Source organism: Lepidothrix coronata, unplaced genomic scaffold, assembly GCF_001604755.1.
Source record: "Lepidothrix coronata isolate B3197 unplaced genomic scaffold, Lepidothrix_coronata-1.0 Scaffold226, whole genome shotgun sequence".
In the NCBI taxonomy this organism is placed as follows: Eukaryota; Metazoa; Chordata; class Aves; order Passeriformes; family Pipridae; genus Lepidothrix; species Lepidothrix coronata.
The window spans coordinates 18,591-38,450 of NW_016690406.1; the positions used below are offsets into that span (position 1 = coordinate 18,591).

At 39.2% G+C, this 19,860-nt stretch overlaps 1 protein-coding gene across 10 annotated transcripts in view; it reads left to right on the forward strand.

Moving 5' to 3' along the window:
* ZBTB20 (zinc finger and BTB domain containing 20) overlaps nucleotides 1–19,860 on the forward strand; it is a 468,555-nt gene that overhangs the window by 17,238 nt on the left and 431,457 nt on the right. For 5 of the 10 annotated variants that reach the window (XM_017833961.1, XM_017833959.1, XM_017833962.1 and 2 more), the window contains exon 1: nucleotides 2,752–3,074. The exons of 2 other annotated variants lie outside the window; for them this stretch is intronic. The gene's annotated coding sequence lies outside the window, so the exon portion shown is untranslated. Of the gene's footprint in view, nucleotides 1–2,751; nucleotides 3,075–19,459; nucleotides 19,540–19,860 lie in introns of those variants that run through there. 3 more of the 10 variants (XM_017833964.1, XM_017833965.1, XM_017833968.1) reach the window with 3 other exon arrangements.

Sequence of the window (19,860 nt, forward strand, 5' to 3'; positions counted from 1 at the left end):
GGGTGGCTTTGGGTTCCAGTTTGAGTCTGGCTTCTAAGCATTGTTGTAACAGGACGGAACTGGGCTCAGTTCTAGCATTCTTACTGAGATTCAGGCCTCCTCAAAATACCAGCCTGTGATCCTTGTTCAGATACATATATGACATTTCCAGAAACTTAAAGAAAGTAAGTATCTAGGTGCCTCTCAACTTACAGGTTTTGGATCTGGATCATTTGCAAATCTGAACATTTTTCAAACTTAAGTGTTTCCAACTCAGTCCTCAGATTTCAACCTGAATGTCTTAAATTTGAAGGGTTGAAGTCTGTATTTTATCTGAACTTGGTACATTTTGAATACCTCTTCAGACTTGTATGTGTAAGGTTGTAGGTGTAAGGTTGGTAGGACCGAGGAATTCATGTTAGCTTGGGGTCAAATACTGCAGAGTACTAAGAGCTTCTCACATCTGATATCCTTATTTTGGTGTAGATTTAGTTGTTAAATTTTAAATTCAGAGGCTATTCCATTAATTGAATTGAATTATAAGTATATAAAACCTTGTGATTTTCATCAGCTGGCTTTGATAGAGGTCCCTTTGATAAAGTATTTATATTTTTCCCATAATACTTGCCATCGTAAAACTCTGAGAGATGCCAGGCTGAGATGGGAAGACTCTTCACATATTTACAGTACCATCTACTCATGGAACTACAGTTGAATCTGTTTTACAGATGGAAAAACTGAGGCAGTGAGTGCTCAATTGGTACTTACACAGCCAGATCAAGTTACCACAGTTAGAAGCAAAGTCTACAAATGCCCCTTCTGCTTTCCTGACCTGACATACCCTTCAATAAGGTGATTATGGTCATAAAGTGCAGAGAAGAAAATATGTAATATGACTATATTCTTGCAGTATATATTTGGAGTAACTTGTAGAGCAGCCTCTACATATGCCAGGTGTGTACGTAGCTAAATATTACAGAAGGAGTTGAACTAAGTCACCTATTAGAGCTTTTTACTCTTTATATTTTACCCTGAGGTAAGAAAATCTGTCTTTTGATGAAAACACAAATGAAAATTAACATTTTGAAATAAATTACTTAATCCTTCTGTATTTACTGTACATCTGGATGAAAACAGAATGTTTATAAGCGAAATACGAAAATGTGTAGCATCTACCAGTGAGCAAAACTAATCACATTCACCAGTCACCAGGCTGGTTAATATTATAAAGACTCTGTGAATCATGAATATCAAGCCAGCCTGAGGGTACAAATCCATGAATCTAGGGAGTTTACCTGTCTCTCTTAGTCAGCAGGCTATCCCTTTTCCATCACTACAATTTAGGCATATATTGCCTAATAATAAATGTGATAATAAAAATGTATTTTGGGAAGCAGGATGTTGTTGTAATAGAGCTTTAGATCAAAAGTCAGACTCATTTTACTTAATTTAGCCAACTACCAGCTATCTGCCTAGCCTAATCTAGTTGTGTAGGTTCTCTCCTCAGTGGGGAGAGAGGGAAAAAAGCTGGGATGAATTACTTTTGGGAGGTGACTGTCTCTCCACTGACAATAGAGGGAGCCTACACAACTGGCTTAGACAGGACACTTAACTTTTAGGTGGGTATGAATTACTCCAGGCTAATTCTGTTTTGCTCCAGTAGATTTGGGTCCTCATCTTTTTTCCCACTGATTTACAGCATAACCTTGGGAATATCACTTAATGTGGGGTTTTTTTTCCCTTGGACTCAGTTTCTCCATCTAAAAAATACCCCGTAGCTAAAGTTCTTGGAGAACCTTTGCAAAGGATGAAATGTTGGTGCAAAAATGTTGTTTTCCTTCTCTCGCTACTTTCACGTGCCTGTAGTTGTCATTAAAATCAACAGAATTTTTGTGACAGCATAGGTTTACGTGTGATAAGAGGCAGGGCTGAGTGAAAATTATTTTAGAAGCAGCCTAAATCTTCTTCAGATGTGACAGAATATTGTAAAAATAAAAATCTAGTAACTGGTTCCATGTATTGATTTTCCCATCTTTGCTTCCCCTTCACACCTTCCCTCTACCCGCCCGTACCCCCCCCCCCAGCAAAAATATATAGGGAGTGGGGAGAATGTTCTTCAAATTAGACCTGTATTTTAAATAACCTTGGCCTGTTTGCAACTGGGAAAATGTTTTTTTACTTGAGAGATTTATTTCTGTCCTTGTAACACCATGTACTATATGCATTGCACCTGTTCAGACATAAGCACAGCACATTATTATAGCTGTAGGGGTAGAAGCTTCCCAATATATATTTTTGAAAGGAGGGAATGCTGGGGAGAATAGCCCTCTCTTTTCAATTGTTTACCGAGCAGGCTCTTAGGAAGACTTCTTCCTCATCAAGATCAATTTTCCCTGCTCCCCTATTGTCTGGGGAAACCTATCTTCAGGAGCGTCTTTCTTGAAAGATCTCATGACTTTAAAATCATCAGTGGGCTTTGTGTAGTCTGCCTGTCAAAAGAGATATGTTTACACCTTCCCTGCATGTGTTAGAGCTATAAGGTTACGGAGCAGAATGGCTGAGACGTTTCAGCGCTTCATGCTAATATGCACAAAAAATGTATTTATGATAATCATATGGACTGTCTGAAACAATGCATTCCAACATCCTGTAACATAAATAAGAAAGGTGGAGCCAGCCGGCACCAAACTGTTTATTTGCCAGCAATCCTGCTCAGCCCCGTATACCTTTTCTACGCTGCCTCAGCCTGGCAGTATTGAACCTGTTGCTGCATTAGCCGAGTTGTATTTTGCTAGATAGGGGAAGGAGGGTTGTCTGCTGTCTGGTAGGAGGGCTTTGTCTGTGTGCGCCTTTCTCTCTCTCCCTCTCTCGCTCTCCCTGTCTCTCGCACTCTCGCTCGCTCTCGCTCGCTCTCTCTCGCTCGCTCTCCCTTTCCCGTCTCTGTGGTTTGTAAGGTAGGTTGCAGTGTGTGTATATACACAACATCAAGAGCAGGAAAATGGACTCATTAGGGAGGCAGGCAGTCATTACCACTCACACTGTACTTCCAGGGAGACAGCGACTATGAGGAGACAAACTGAGGACTGGGGAACAAGGTAGGCCAGTCAACTTTTATAAAAAATGAAAGAATAAAGCTTATACTCTCCTTAAACCACCAGCACTTCTTTATTTCCTCCCCCTACCCCCCCTCGATTTTTAATTTAGAGATGTAAGTTTGCCAGACCTATTTGCTAGCTTAAAATTCGGAACATCTATAGAAGGCCTTACCCTCTACAAATGTTTCCCCCCCCTCCCCCCCACTTATTTAAGGGTGTGCCCCCTTATGATTCACTTTAATTACTTTTTTTTTTAATCACGGAGGAAACAAATACGTTTGTTTTCCAACACTAGTTCCAAGTAAATCAATATCTTTCACTCTTGTAAAACAGCCCTCTCCGTATGTTTGTGGGTCTCTCTGCTTTTTCTTTTCTGTTTATGCAGTTCCATCTGTCCGTCCATATATCATGTTCTCCTTATTTACTGCTAAATGGGGTTTTATTAGTATTTGCCAATGACTTTTAACTGTAATGCCGGTGACCGGGGTTAACGGTGACTCTCGTTCTTTGTTTTCTATATATATGCACACTGTAAGTTTAAAGTCCATGCTTGGCATACTGTAAATAAGAGCAAAAAAAAGAGAAAGCAGGTTCCACTCCTCCTGACAGGATTTTTATTCAGAGATTTTGCTGTTTATCTGTTTTGGTGTGGGGGCGGAGGGGGTTAATTTTGGTTATTGTACATGTACTTTTTCCTCCTGGATATTTTTAACATCTATTTTTCATTATTAGTGTTTTTCCAGTTTCCTTTACTAGGAAGAAAGGAGACGTATATTCTAACTTTTATGTTGCTGATCTAATGTAACATTATGGAGGCATCACTGGGTTAATAAGAATTCAAACTTTCTAAGAGGGAGTTTGTATCCTTGGCTGCCCCCCACCCTCCCACTTTATGCATGGTTATGCTTGTGTTTCCGTGTGTACTGACGGGGAAGGGGGGGGGAGGGAATAGATATTTTTTTACAGTGGTGGCAAATTATGAAATCTATCGAGCCATTTTGTCCAGAAATAGTAACTATTTATTTACCATTTTTTCATTCCACAAATATGCTGCTTATTTGTAATTTCAAACATTGAAGCTTTTCTCTGATTTAATTTTTTTCTTCTTTTTCTTCTTTCTTTTTTTTTTCTGGGGAGGGATTTGTGATGCATTTCATAGCCCATTTAGCATTGTCGAGTTTTTGGAGCCCATGGGTTCTAAAGACTGCTTAAACTGATCCATTTGAAATGGTCTTTTTATCTGAGCTCTTGTCATTTCTGTTGGAGAGTAAAACTGCTACTCTGCTGGTAACAAAAAAAAAAAAAAAGGAAAGAAGGGATAGTGGAAGTGAGTTACATAAAATGTTCTGGAGAATCGTAAGTAATTATATAAAATGGACGCTGATCGGTGGAGATCTCTCAACAGTAACAGTCACCTTTTTTAATAGAAAATTATTTATTTAATAGGAAGAGGCAGACTTCTTAAAAACATGCATTAGGCCTTCCTTTTAGCACAAAGAAGTCTATAATGCAATATTCCTAACCCACCTGAGACTGCCTAGGAGATTCTCCAAAACCTTCAAATCCTTTGAAATGTTTCTTAAAAATCCATTATTTTGCGGCCAGAAAGAACTTTTGCTGCCAACAGGTTTTTTTGCTGTTGTTTGGGGTTTTTTTAGCTGTCCTTTAACTTACCAGTCCCCAGTTTCAACAGAAGTGCCTCCTCGCTGAACAAACTAAGTTAATTGAAATCCAAAGCAGCAGATCTATTCACTGGCACTACAACTACAGAAACTACTTGCTCCATTTTATTAGCAGCTTTATTTCCAGAACATAAGCGAAACTTTTCAAGGTTTTATATATCAGTGTGCTAAGAATTGGTGGCTCATCTCTTAGCTGGGGAATGACATTCATTATTTACTATTTTTTTTTCCTCCTTCTTTTTATTCAAGCTTCTAAATTAATATTTTGTTGATAGACTTTAAATGTGTTTATTGCTTCAAATGATCTGTTAACTGCAGCAAGGTATTTCCTCCCCTCTCTAAAGTTTGAACCTTAAGCTTTGAAACTCGCATTGGTTGTAGAGGGGATGTTGAAGTTATGCCAAAAATGTAGGGGTCTTAAAGGTGGAGTTGCTGATCCCTCTAGATGGTGATCAGCCTTGAGTGAGGAAGCAGGAGTGTTAGCAGCCATCCTCCTCATGGGATGGGTGGTGGGTTTTCAGGCACCTGTCATTTTCTCCTGAACCAGTGCAGGTGTACGTTCCTCAACCGCCCAGGGGTTTTTTTGTAGGAAAGCACATGGACCTGTTCTGAGGATTCTTGCACGTACATTTAGCAGAAGCCCAGGCTCATCTTAAAATTTTTGAAAAACTTGAAAACTGACTACAGGAAATCTCTTGATTTTATGAAAACTCCTGGCAAGAAGAATTCAAGCAGAGAAAGTGAGTCAGAGTGATAGAAACATTTTTCATTACCCAGTAAGATCTTGTTTTAATATTAAAACCTTTTTCACTAGGAGGCTGTAATTTTCTTTGAACCCCAAGTATATTCTAGCCAAAAAAAAAAAAACAAAAAAAAAAAACTTAGCCCCTTTCAACAGCACAAAGTCCGTTTGCAATCTGGATACAGCAGCAAAGGGTAAAGTATGCCTAAGTAAACTTAAATCCGGCATATGGAATGTTCAAACCTGTTGGCCAGGGGCGTAGGACCGAGTTTGGCGTGTGCGGGGCAGCGCGGGGTGCCCTGGGTTCCCCTGCCTGCAGCCCGGGCAGCTGTGCGGGGCAGAGCCCGCGGTGTTGATTGGGTCACACTGTACTTTATTTTAGTGTTGGAGCAGACAGTTATCTAACACACCCACATGAGGAAGTGCTCTGGAGCAGTTATTTCATGCTTTGCCATGCCCTGTAGCTAGAGTAATTTTGGGCTGACTGGCGTGTGTATATGCCTCTTTCACTCCTGTGAGACAAAAAGCAGTGCTGTTGGGGTTTTTGTGTGTATGTTTTTGTGGTGTTTTTTTTTTTTTTTTCTAATAGGACCAAAAATGGGATATAAGACAGTTAAATCCGAATACCAAACAAATACCAAGTCAAATTATTTTTAATAGTAGAAGATTTTTCTTTTCTCTTAAAGCAGGAAAAAATATCAATCTTGTTTATTTTGATAAAGACAGTTGTAGCAATTTCCTGCGTTGACTATATCATTATTATAAATATTACTCACAGTTTTCCTATTTTTGCATTTTCTTCATAGGCCCAGCTTATTCATAAGGGAAAACAGCTGCAGAATATTAAAAAAAATGTAATATTATTTATATAAAACTTTGATGTAAATAGGGAACAGTGTCCCCTGCTAGAGAATTCTGTGGGATGGCTTACAAATCCCATACAAGAGAGATTACAGTCTTAGATAAATTGTTATTTAAATCGTTTCAAGAAAACCCTGTTCATTTTTGCAGACCATAGGAGGTTTTAAGCAGAATAATTTGAATAGGAGTTCTGTTTAGAAATTGGTGGCATGCTGTGGCCTTATAGATTTCAGTTGGTTTCACTCCTGTCTGTTTTTATAGGACTTTTTTGCACTGCATTCTCGATAGTGAAGAGTTTCTACTGAAAGAGATTCATAAATGTTAATAGAAATTTAAAGACTGAAATTTAACTTCAAATTGCTTAGATTTTTTTTTTTTGCAAAACTTTTAGAAAATCCAAATACTTTATAAATTTTTGTTTGTTTGTTTGGGTTTTTTTAATGAAACAATGCACTGGAAATAGTTACTTTTAAAGCATAACTTGTTCCTTCTGTAGGGTCTGACATTCACACTGTGCTGCAGAGAGGAAATGATGGCAAATCAAAGTGAAACGGACTTCACTGTTCTTGTTAGTTTGGCCCAAGAAAATTAAGAAAGTAAACAAACAGTATCGACTGTGAAAAATAACTTGGATTTTAATAAGCTATTTATGCAAGTAATCCAGGTTTCTCTTGGTGAAGAGAAGTGTTTGACCATATACCAAATTTTGAGATATTTTTGTAATATCTGTACAGCTTTAACTTGCGGAGGTTTTCACAGATGTATTAAACTTTCAGTGAGGAGTGAATAAAGGTAAAGGCTTTTGTCCAGGTGGTTTTTGCTTTGATAGTGTTGCCTATATTCTTGGTTATAATTTATCATAAAAGTTAATATTTAGTTCTAACTGCACTGATCCCATTCTCCTCTGATAGGAAACTGGCACTTCAAAATGATTGGTGCTTATGTCTTTTATGTTTTCTTACATTTCTGTACTTAATCCTTCAGTGCCAGCGAGTACTATGACGGCATTTTGACTGCCCGGCGCTGGCGGGAGTTCTGTTTGCAGACAAGTCTTGGAAAATGGGCACCAGAAGCACAGGGACATGTGCCACCTCCATCTTCCATAGCTGCTGGGGCAGCCAGGGCTGCCAGTGCCACGGGGCAGGTTGCTACACATCCCAGAGGTTTGGAAGAAGGAAGAAGTTCAGCTTTTACCACGTGCAGTGAAGTCTCTGTATCTTGAAGTAGTTAAAATACAGGAGTGGGAAATCAAGCTAATGGGACAAAGCTGTCTTTAAAGAAAAAATACTGTTTCTCTGACAGCTAGGTTTTGGCCTTGGTGAAATGAGTGTGGAGAGTCCCAGCCTGTTTGCGATGGGGCAGATGTTCGCCTCGCAGAAAAGCGAGCTGCTGACTGCCTTGGCACTAGGTGGCACTACGGGAAGAAAGGCCATGGACTATGCCAGAACAAAGGCTGAAATCCTTTCATGCCAAGAATGGTCTCATCCCATCAGCGATAACTTGCCCCACCAGCCCCATGGAAGGCAGATTTGCAGTCTATGCTGTACTTGTTGTTATCAGGTACCATACATTGACATCTTTTATGGCAGACAGGTATTGTAGGAGAAACCAGTCCTACCTAATTCAAACACTGTGAGTGTCTTCAGGACTTCATTCTTCAATACCTCATGTCAAATCTTTCCTTGTGATTTTCTGAAATGGGTGGACACAGATCGCTCGGTAACTTTTTATGGCCGATTTGCACAAGTATAAATGACAGTACAAGGGATGAACCAAAACCCGTAGAGTCTTCCAGAAAGTTTGAGCTACTATCAAACTAGTGGTTATAAAAGTCTGTATTTAAACCAGTTGGTAACTACAGCAAAGAAGAAAGGAAACCTGAATAGGCAATGCTTCCAACCCTGTGCAGAGCACCTGGTGGGAAATCCTTTGCAGGACAGACTTGGTGCCATTCTCCTATCACCTGTAGATGACCTCTTACTGTTACACTTCCCTAGTGATTTTATCTTGGGATTGTGGTAGAGCTAAAAATGCAGACAAGTGTAGTGTGTCTTGATTCTGAGGTAAATACAGCATGGGAATTACTGATTTTTTTTCTTTTTTTTCTTCTCAACCAGAAGAAGAGCTTTCTAGTATTTTGCTTCTAAAATCATCAATAGCTGTGTGATCAATCCCTTGCAGATACAAGAAGTAGGACTGGGAAAGTTGCCTTATGGACTTCAGAGTTGTCCTTTCAGCTGACTGAAAGTTAATTATTGATTTCTCTTTCCTCCCTAGAGATCCATATGCCTTTCTTTCTGACTAGAAAGTTAGTGGTCACAGTGCAGGAATTTGAGAGCAATCATCGTGTGGCAACACAAGATTTCATGGGCAGAATGTCAGGAACTGGTAAGATGGAGGTTGACATGGGGAGAGAGTGAAGAAAGACAAGTAGGTAAAAGCATATGTCCATTGTTTTTTTTATGTGGGGTAGATGTGGAGCCTGTTATTCTCCATGGCTTTGGCTCCTAAACTCCTAACAATTTGATAGCTAAGTGAGTCACAGGCATTAGTGAAAGAGGAATGCTGAGAATAAAAACAAAACAACAACAAAAAACAATAACAAAAAAATCTCATTGTTTAGGCACAAACACAAGAAAACCATGTTTAATTGCTGATGTGCTCCCTCTGCTGGTTCTCTAAAACTAACAAATGCTATTCCCAGGAGATTGGGCCACACCCTCTGGGACACTGCCTGACAAAAATTGTGCCTAAATGAATGGCTTTGAGCTCTCTTGGAACTAGCAGTATTATCAGCAAAAGAAGTCTTCTGATGAAGTGTGTTAAAGATTTGTATACCAGGCATGACTGCTGAGAGGTCCTGAAATGTTCAATCCTGTAATTCAGCCTTTTTTGTTTCCAGTCTTACTTGATAAGTGTTCCTTTTTCTATCATTTCCCAAAGTTTGTATTTTTCATTTTGCTGTGGCTGCCTCTGGGATTTTTCCCATCTTAAGGAGTTTTATCTGATATCCTCATTGATGCTTTTAGTTTCAATTTTAGTGCATGTAGTATCTGAAGAAACCCTGATGTAGCTTAGAGTTTGGCAGCTTCCAATTCTTTCTGTCACTGTCAGTTAAATCTGCTTGTCAGCTTTATACTGTTGTGCCCACTTCATCCCGTCCTTTGGCTTGAATACCGGCTGTTTTTTCAGGATACTCTTGTACATCCTTCCTCGTTGTGATGAATCTGTATTTATTTTTCAAACATAGACTGAACTGTTTAATATATTCCCTACACAGCATATTTCCCCAGTAGATAAGTTAATAAAATCCAGAATTTGCACTTTCATACTATGAAAAAAGGTCTAAGTCCTGGATAAGATTGAGTATTGGAGAGAAAAAAACTGAAGAAAGCTGTATTAATTTCCATAGAATATTTGCAATGTATGGAAGATTTCTGACATAGTGATAATATAATAAAAAATTGTCCCGTGTTTCCTGTATTTTCCTCCTATGTGGACTGTCTTGATAAAGAGCCCCATCTTCCAGCCATTGACACATCGGTGGGAATCAGCTCTGCAGGCTGTTGCAGGACTGGGCTCAAGTTTTCCATGTAGAGTAGTGAAAAGTTTCCTTTCTGCAAGTCTCATGTTTCCCATCTAGGTGACTGCTTATTAAATCTTTATCCAGTAGGGACAATAAACTAAACAGCCTGGTGGGTAGCTAATTGTCTGGAGTGACTCAAGCCACGTATAAATCTCATTTGTACTCAGTACGTTGACTCTCTCTGGCCTCATTGCTCTTTCTAGTATTCATTCATTTTGAGACGGCTGGAATATAACGCAACGAAAATAATCCCTGGTTCTTCTTTCTCAGAGTCTCGGAGGATACTTGTAGACTGATGCTACATTATTTCCCTTTCATAGGCCCTGCAGTTTAGGAGCCCATCCTCCTGGAACAGCGCGGGGTACTGGCCCCCATGTGGGCAGTCACAGCAGAGATAGCACTGAGGCCTCATCACCCTCCTCTCACCAGGTCCCTGGACATGAGGAAATGTCGCAGTGGCTGGCATCTCTGTGATAGCTTGCCATCCTGCTGTACCTGCTTTGGGGATAAATAGAGAATACAGTGCCTGGGGCTACCAATCTGGCACCTTTTGCTGGTGCTAAACTAATACAAGTGATGAGAAGCGACGTGAGTTCCCGGCGAAGGCCCAGCCTGTCCTGGCTCATGGGTGAACTGTTTGAAGTCCAAGCCGTGTTTTGTAATTTCCAGCATTTCATAAAAATGCTGCTTTTATTTTCCTATCCAAACGACGGCCAAGTTTTGAGACCTTCAAAGCTTGCTCCAATTGGATAGAATAAGTGTTTTTAAGATGGCGACATTTCCTAAATGAGCTGGTTCCTTCTGTGCTATACCAACTTCAAATAATTTATCCACTAAGTCAGTCAGGCTTGTCCTGAAAGATTTCACTGCTGTGAAAGCAGCTGCTCCTGAATGAGATTAAAAGCCAGTTGTGCTTTTACTGTACAGTCGGCTATGCAGAACTTTGTGCCGGACAACAGAACGCTCAGTTATTTTTCCCTGGTGCTGGGCATTTCTGGTTCTGGAATTAAATTGCTTTTTCTTCCAATTTCCAAGTCGCATTTTAGATGGGAATGGATCTCATTCCAACTCTTTCTTAATACTTTTGTAGACAATTCTTTTTTCAACCTGTGTACAGGGATCTTAAATATTTTTGTCGGCACAAAGTCATGGTACAGTGTTAGAGGCTGTAATCAAATTACAGTGCAGTCTTTACTGTATCCAAGGTACTGGTAAGGATAACCAGGGGAAGCAGGATTCACAGTTTGTTTCTAGTTTTCTGTGTTACTTTCAACAAGTCACTTTATTTCTCAGTGTCTCAGTTACTTGTCTTTGGGAAAGGGATAATGATGTTTATCAGTTTCTGAGAGCAGTTAGGAGGCATTAGTTATAGCTATACTAGTGAGTTTTGTCCTTCCCTCTTGGGTTTGTGCCTTGTTATCACCCTGAAGTGCATTGCAACCTTTTCCTTTAATCTATCAGCTTTGTTTTAGCCTCCCCATGAAGTTTTTGAATTCTTGTGGTCTTTCTCTGGCATGTCAGACTAGAACTGATACCTGAAGTCTTGGGGTTTGGGTTTTTGTTTTGCTTTGTTTAGTTTTGTTTTTGAAAGAGTTTTTACCACATGGAAATTAAGAGCTAGCCTTTTCTTAGGTAGTTTGGATGACAGTAACTGTTCTGCCCTGATCATGCAGGCTGTATTATGTTGGAACTCAGGTGAATTTTGCATATGTTTTAAGCCACGTACTTTCACTGCATTTAGCCCTCTGCTGTCTTGACCAGACTGCTATTAATAACTGAGCTAGCTCAGTAAGGCTGTCTCTATGGTGGGGTGAGAGTCCTCTTGTCTAGATCACATCCATATCCAGCCCTGTAAAAATTTATTCTGCTCCCAAAATAATTTAATTTAATTTTCATTCCACATATTTTTCAGGTGAAAAACATTGAAAACAAAAAGGAAGTGAGCTAAAATGCACTTTTCTGGAGTTTCCTGGTTAAGTCTGGTTGTGCAGTAATACAATTTAGTAGACTGTAGGCTGTTTTAAAGAGTTATTAAAATCTGGAGTAATGTTACTGTGGAACATTGGCTTCAGTGTCGTAGAAGGACACAAATGGAGCATTTAGGAGGGAGGTTCGTGAAGAATGTGAGTAGCTAGAAGAAATAAAAGCTGAGACGCAGGCAGGGGGCAGAGCTGTTCAAAGAAAATGAGGACAAAAAGTCTGAACTTCATGCAAAAAGAGGGGCTAACTTAGTACCACTGGCAAGAGAGGGAGAAAATTTTAGCAGTAGGATTCTGTGTGAGTAGGACCGGAGTGGGGTGGGACGAGGCCACAGCCCTTTCCTTTTTCCTCATGAGCAGTGAGCTGGAATAATCATCATACAGTAATCATCTTCAGAGGACTGTGCTCTTGGGATAAGACGTTCCACGTGAAATTTCTGAATGTCTGTGTCTCTGCTAAAATGTTTGTGGGTCATAGTTTGCCCTACGTTAAATTTCTATAAAAGCGAACCAATTCCATGAAGTTTAGAAAAAATGACATTGAAGCAGGAGCTGAATTTAGCTTTGTATTTCTAGCCTGCTGGTGCAGCTGGCACACGTCTGAAGCAGTAAAGATGATGCATGGTACTCCATAAGTGATTTGTGACCAGGAGACAGTTTTCTTTAGGACAGTGCTGCTGAATTTGACCTCATTTTTGCTGTGTTAGATACTGTCTCCCCTGTGGCAGCATACATAGGTGTATTAATAAATTTCTTACCAGATCTCTCCTTGAAATCTCAGCTTATGGAACTGATGAAAAAGCTTGCTTTTACGAGGTGATGTTGATTATTCTCATAATGCCCAGGCAAAGCCTGCAAAGAATTTAATGTACAAAAAGTTTTCTTTTTTTTTTTCCTCATCTGCAAAGGTTTAATCCTGAGACCTTGAGTGATTTCTTTTTTTTGGTTGTTATTGTTTTGTTTTGCTTTGTTCTCATTAATCAAAAAAGAGAGGCGCCAGTTCTGTCTAAGTCTTTCCCAGGCTTTTTTAGATACAGGACTGACACATGCACTTCAAAACAGAGAACAGTTATCAGCAGGAGAAGAGAATGCTCACAAAAGGTTCCAGGACAGTTTAGCCATAGATAGCTGCTGATATGAATAAATAGCACTTTGCATTTCTGAAGAAACTTATTCAAATATTTTACAGTTTTTAATGAAAGTAGTTAATTTAGTTTTGCTTAATTCCAGTAGCTAAATCAACATTATTATTTCCAATTTTTAATCAGAAACAATTGAGGCACAGAGAGAAAAAGGAAGTGAGGCTTTTCTTCTTCCTTCCTCAGTATACTGTACATGCAAATAGGAGCTGGAAAAGTAAAGACCATGTTCCATGGACAAAGGAAGCTCAGATGATTCTTGGCTATATTAAAGACTGTTAGGCTTTTTTTTTTTTTTAAACATCATTGTGGTATTGTAACACATATACAACTTCTTTGCCATTAAAGTCTTACTTCTACTTTCAGAATGAGATATAAAAACCATGAAGTAACTAGAAATTGATGCCAAATACGTTTAACATACCAACACATCAACGAAGTCTTTAATAGCAGAATTTTTTAAGACAACAAAATCTTTTTGGTGTTTCGTTTGCTTATTATTTATAATTACTTTCTTAACTCAGTTAATGTAACTTCAGTTTTTTCGTTTTCCCCCAGATTTCTCTCAGCTGGATATATCCCGATGAGCTCCAGTGTTAGCTTTGTCCAAGAAGTAGATGTGTGAAAACTTGACCAGTCTGTCCTCTCTTTTTGTACAGTAATAATCATAGGGGAAAGTTATACCTGGCTGAAATACATAATAGTGTTGCTTGACTAATTAAATAGTCATCAAGAGAAGACTGGAGCTTCCTATCATGTAAAAAGACAAACGTACCTTCAAATAATTACATTGGTCTGAACTTCTTGTATGGATGTCTGCTGTATGTGCAATGACTATTAACCTCTAAGAACTGTGATATGTAAAGAAGAACATAGCCCCTAAGGGTTCTTTGGACACAGGCATTTAAAGAGGATTGTTACTTCTCTGTTTAAACTTGTCAGTGGAAGAAAAGCCTATGCAAGTAATGATAGGAGCCTGCAAGTATTGGGTCTGGGCAGAACACAGGTGTATTGCTGCTGAGGCATCTGTCAGAGAGTGAACAGTAGGAGGAACTCGATTGTACATTCAACCTGAAAACTGTACAATGAGTAGCTGCATTTAGCTTGAGAATGACATTCTCAAGATCTGGAGATCTCAATTCTTGAAAACTTGCAAACAAGTTTTGGGTTCGTACTGCTTTCACTTCCCAAGAGCCTGTTTTAATGTCTGTTGATGCTTAGAAGACCAGATTGGAAGGACAGCAACAGAAAGTTTTATTAGCCAGCACAATTAATACTTTCTTCTTTGAGAGCCAAATTCATCTAGCGTAGTATGTTTACAAAGGAAAAGGCTGGAATGCACAATAAGGTTTTCCTTTATCAGAGACATATGGACTCACCATCACTGGATATATTTGTGAGACACTAACAAAGAACACTCCTCAGGCTTGTCTCACATTTCAAGGGTTGAAGGGCAAACCAGATGAACGTCCCTCCTAAAAACTGGATGAACCAGCTTTTTCATGTGCAATTTCCAATTTCAATAATCCCCAAGAAGCTTATAAAAGCCAGGATGGAGTCAGTAAAACCTCGTCTTATTAACCTCCAAAAGGACACAAAGGGGTTTGGATCTCAAGGCTGGTCTGGGTGCCAAGTGCACCTCCTAAGTACTCTCATACTGTCTCAGCCTGCTGTAACTTTTGGCAGACACAGTATAGTAGGGTTCACAAAGCAGATGAATACAGTAGATGGAAACAGGTTTACTGGGGTAATTCCCACCTGTGAAAGGCAGGTCAAGCTTCTTTGTACAGAAAGGGCAGTAAATGTCTTTCCCTCCTCTACATCCCCTAAGAAGGGTTTTTTCCCCTGTCCCCCCTTCACATATACTTGACCAGTTTTGGAGATTGAATGGTCTCTGAGATTTATTTGTCTCTGCTGATAAGCATATGTCCTTTGAGAGATCCTCAAGCCAGTTGTATTTGAGTCCTCTTACTATTTAGGACCCTTGTGTCCATTTTACATGCAAAATTCAGACACAGGGAAGCTCTTCAGAGGTTCCTTGTTGCATAGTTGCCTCTACATGTTGTTGTGGTTGTAAAAACTGGCAACGTTTTTCTGTCATTAAGTATCTTCACTGTTATGCATTTACTTAAAAAAAGAGTTTCTGGGTTTATTTTTAACTCACTGAGGTATAAGTTTTGCTATATTTAATTAGGATGCTTGTAGTCTTCAAAACTTAAAAGTAGTGCTTTATAGGATACACCATTCTTCTTTCTGGGTGCCATGAACCATTACATATCTGTATGGGTTTGGGGGAAAGATGGATTAAAGAGTCAACAACTATGTAGGCATTAAGTCAGCAAATCTATTGGATACTTATTTCTTAACCATTTTATTGAACTCATGTCTTTGTGTGGCCCTTCCTTGGTGTTTGATGGGCATCACTGATGTGTTTACAGGGAAATTCTCTGTGGTTGTCCTGTTTTCCTAAGTTTCAAATGTGCCTATAGATCAGTGATGTGGGAACACAGCAGAGAGTTTGAAATGTGGAAGAATAGTAGTCCATGGATTTCTCCGAGCTTTCTGGGAAGCTTGAGCAAATGAGCTGAAGTTCCAGGTGAATCACTGTTAACCAGAATTGGTGAGGCTCCATGCCTTGTCAGAGAGAATCTTGCTTCCTCTCAGACCACTTCTTTGGGTAAAGGCCAGGAAGGAAGTAATTCTGCATGATTCTAGAGAGATTTTAATGGTCTATGCTCTGTTTTTTAGGAAATACGCAGGAAAAAGCCTACTTTGTCATATGCATAAAACTCTAGAGCTTCAAATCTTTATTGCTCTTTGCTTATTTTATAAAGCTTTTACTTTTCTGGATCTTTATTCTCAAAGCCTGTATATTTAACCTTAACTAAAGAAGCACAGTAAGCTGAGCAAATGGAGTGGTGTTCAGTTTGCTTGCTTATTTTCTGCCTCAGCAGGTCATGTACCTCTTCTTGTGGCAGAAGGGGCCATATGCCATGGTTCCTGCTCTGCAGTGTAACCAGATCTGTTCTGTGTGCACAGTAAAACTGAGCTGGGCAGAATTCGGTCAAGGTGCACCAAGCTTACCCCTTGTGTGCAATAGAACTAATAATGTCCATGCTCAGGAGCTCCAAAGCTTCCTGGAATCACTGGATTTACTAAGAATGCACCATAACTGATTTGGATGTTTGAAATACAGCCAATATGCCCCAAAGTTGCTCGACTGAATTCATGGTAGTTTTCTCAGCAGCTGTGCTGGGTTTGTATGGGAGTGGGTCCTTCTGTATAAGAAGCATTAGGAGAAGGTCATGAGTCAGATAAATACAAATCAAGGGTCCCGAGTACAGGCTGGAGACACGGAATTTATTAGTTTTAAAATTCAGGTACTATTTATAATGACCTTAGATAGAGCATGTATAAGAAGAGAAAAGTGACAAATGTATATAAGAGGACATTTTGGGTCTGCTGTAGACTTTCTTACTGGTCTGGTTACTTCACCTTTTTGCTCTTCTGTTCCCTTGCAGTAAAATGGAGTGATGGGAGAAACTTCTGCATGCCTTGAAGCTTCATGAACATTTGTGAAGTGCTCTAATATCTTTAGGTAAAAGGCTGGGAATAACACAGTCATTATTGCCACATTTACCTTCTCTTGATCTGAGAAGAGGGAGTAGGAAATGCAAACACTCGTGTTACCATGAGAAATTAAGATTTGTTCATTTCAAAAATTTTCCCAATGAAGAAGCCTTTCATGCCATCTGGAAATTTCTCCAGAAAACCATCTTCCTTAGCTTTGATTATTTTCCTCCTTATAGTGTTTTGCTTGATCATTTCATCAGTGGAAGAATACAGAAGTGAAACAAAGGGTAGTAGTTCTAAAAGGCAAATTTTGACGCTCCTAAACCTTGTATCCTACTGATGTCAGTGTAAGTTTTAATTCCAGTCGAGGGTTGCAGTTCTCAGAGCTGCAGAAGATGAGAAGACATAGGTATTTGGGTAGGGAGGAAAATAACCAGCAAATATCCACCTAGGCTCTACAAAGGACCCAACTGAGAGGCTGATCCCCCAGGGAAGAAGAAACATGGCTTTGGCATGATGTTTATATCTTAACCCTTAGTAGAGAGAATGGTTCAGGAGGATGAGATTTGGAAGAAGGATAGAGGTGGATCTAAGTTAGATGGAAACAAAGGGTGAAAAAGAAGAGGAAGGTGCAGTTCCATAGCAATGCCTGGATTCCTGTGTTGGTTCTGGAGTTTGTGGTGGAGCTGAGTGTCACCAGCAGCACTGCTGCATATAGTATGCTCAGTGTAAATAGAATCCATAAATAGTTTTGTAAAGAGTCAGGATTTTGCTTGTGAAGTGAGTCTTATGGTGACTCTTGCCTCTGCCACTTCTTTCCTTACCTTGTTGGTGGGCTAAAGTTAATATTGCTTAGCCCAGATTCACATATATGAATATGCTTTCATCTCTTTATCTGTTGCTTTGTTTATCTGTCTCTGTCTATCTCTCTGTGCGCCTGCTGCTTGTCTGCCTGCCAGTTTTTTCTTTGTCTCTATCACTTCATCATTGAACCCATCTGTGTAGAAAATGGAATATTTGGCTGTCTTGTATTTTTTTTTATTATTTTTTTATTATTATTATTTGTGTCATTTCGTTCCCTCAGACTTACGAGGATAAAACTCGCACTCCTGGGGGTGCCAGGCATTTTAGATCTTGCATTTAGGAGGAGCCGTGATGCTTTTTGCGTCTGTTTGTCTGTCCATCTGTCTGCTGGTCTATAATAAGCTGTGCAGCGAGACAGCAGCTTACTATCTGTGTGTGTGAAATTAGCTAATTGGTGTTAGCAGCAATATTTTCACATGTTTTATAAGCAAAGTGCAGCAAGGTATATAAATGTAGATATGATCCAGAGACACACACACATACACACGCGCGCGCGCGCAAGCCTGTCGCTGCTCATGCATAGACGCTCAGAAGTAATTAATGTTAATAAGATTTTAATGTGCTTGTGAGATCATAATGAGGAGAAATGAATGCTCTGATTAGAAAAAGGTAACTGTGTGTGTGTTTTGGCTTAGAACAAGATTTCTCCTCTTTTTTATAAATCACAATTTCAGAACTTGTTTGTGATTGCATCAGTCGGTTTTTATTTTCAAATTAGAGGTCTGTTTAGCCATTTGAATGATTAGCCAAATAAATGGGTAGAACCCTGATCATAAGGAATCGTGCAGATTTTTTTTTTCCCTCTTAGAAAGCAAAGCTACTGTATGACAGGGCTGGGCAGCCTCATCCTTCTAGCATTACATTTTTTTGATGCTGCTTTTAAAGCCTCATCAGCAACTGCTCTCGGAGACAGTGCTCATTTTTTACAAATAGAGATGTTTATCTATAGGTGTCTGCAATGCATAATCAACCACTGAAACTATTGTGCCAAGGCACATTCTTGTTCATCAGTAATGATGAATCCTCAGAGTCCAGGTGATCACATGATACCTTGATAATATTTTGAAATAATTAGTTTAGGAAAGCAGAACTGCATAAATGTATTTTTTCTTTTCATCAGTCAGTTTCCAAATAAAAGGGATGAGAAAATGTTTGCAGGAAATATTTTACAAGCTAAAATGTTTTTTCATCCTGGGTGCTGTGTAGTCACCAGACCCCAGGCTGGCTAAAATCCAGCCGGACACTAGGGGTCCTTCTCTCCAGCAAATCAATGAAAATATTGTTCTGAGGCTTTACTGCCATTTGTATACTTATTATTTTTATTATTTTAAGTACTAAAATATATCAAAATATTTTAAAGTTCTTGCTTGATAAGGCTATACAAATTCCTGTGGGATTGGGATTTTTTTTAATTAACACTGAGAGGTTAAATACTAAGTTTAAAAACATCTAGAATTGAAAATAAAAATTTTAGAGGTCCATGCTCCAGTGCATCCCATGTTGCATACTTCCCACTTTATTCTGGTGATGCTTGGCTTGAGTGGTATTTTAAAGTGTTAGATCTATTACTGAATCCATGGAACATGGTTCATTTCCAGAAAGTGCTGCGATACTGCAGCAGTGGTTGTGATGAGAAATGTTAGAGCACGGTGATAAGATTGCAATTTCCAAATTGTGCTGAACAAAAACCAGTGTCAGTACATACAGCTTTGACATGATTTGAAGTCTCTAAAGATGATGATGTGACAGTTCATTTATAATGAATGAATTTATTTTGGGGAAAGGAAACGTCAGGCATTATGTATATTTATTTATTCCTTTAAACACTCCTTTCAGCTAACTGCTGTACAGTAGGGCCTCTAACACTAGTTCTGATAGCTCAGTCAATGAACTTAATTTTATGAAGTACCTCGGGATATTGTCTGCACAAGTGTGCGCATAAGGATGTCTCTGTGGGTACACCCAAAACATCACTGAAACCTGGACATCCATGCAGTAAGGCCAAAACAAAGTATTGCCCAACTACTGCCAGTATCCAGGTAAGTTCTAATGACCCTGGATGGAAGAAGGACATCTTTATTTCTCCTAAATGCTTGTAGTTATAGAAGTGCTTTACATTTTTACTTAAATAAAATGGTAGTCTGAGCTCTCTCAGTAAGGAAGCAACTAATTTGCTTTAAAAATAATTGATCCTTTCTGTGGGTAATTTTGTTAGAATATTTTGGGAAATATCGGTCCCAGTTTAGGATTAGTATTAAATTGAATTAGTATCGAATTAACAGGCTACAATTAATTTACAGAGAGTGCTGAGGTACCACAACAGTGGTTGTGATGAGAAACAGTAGAGCATGGTGATATGT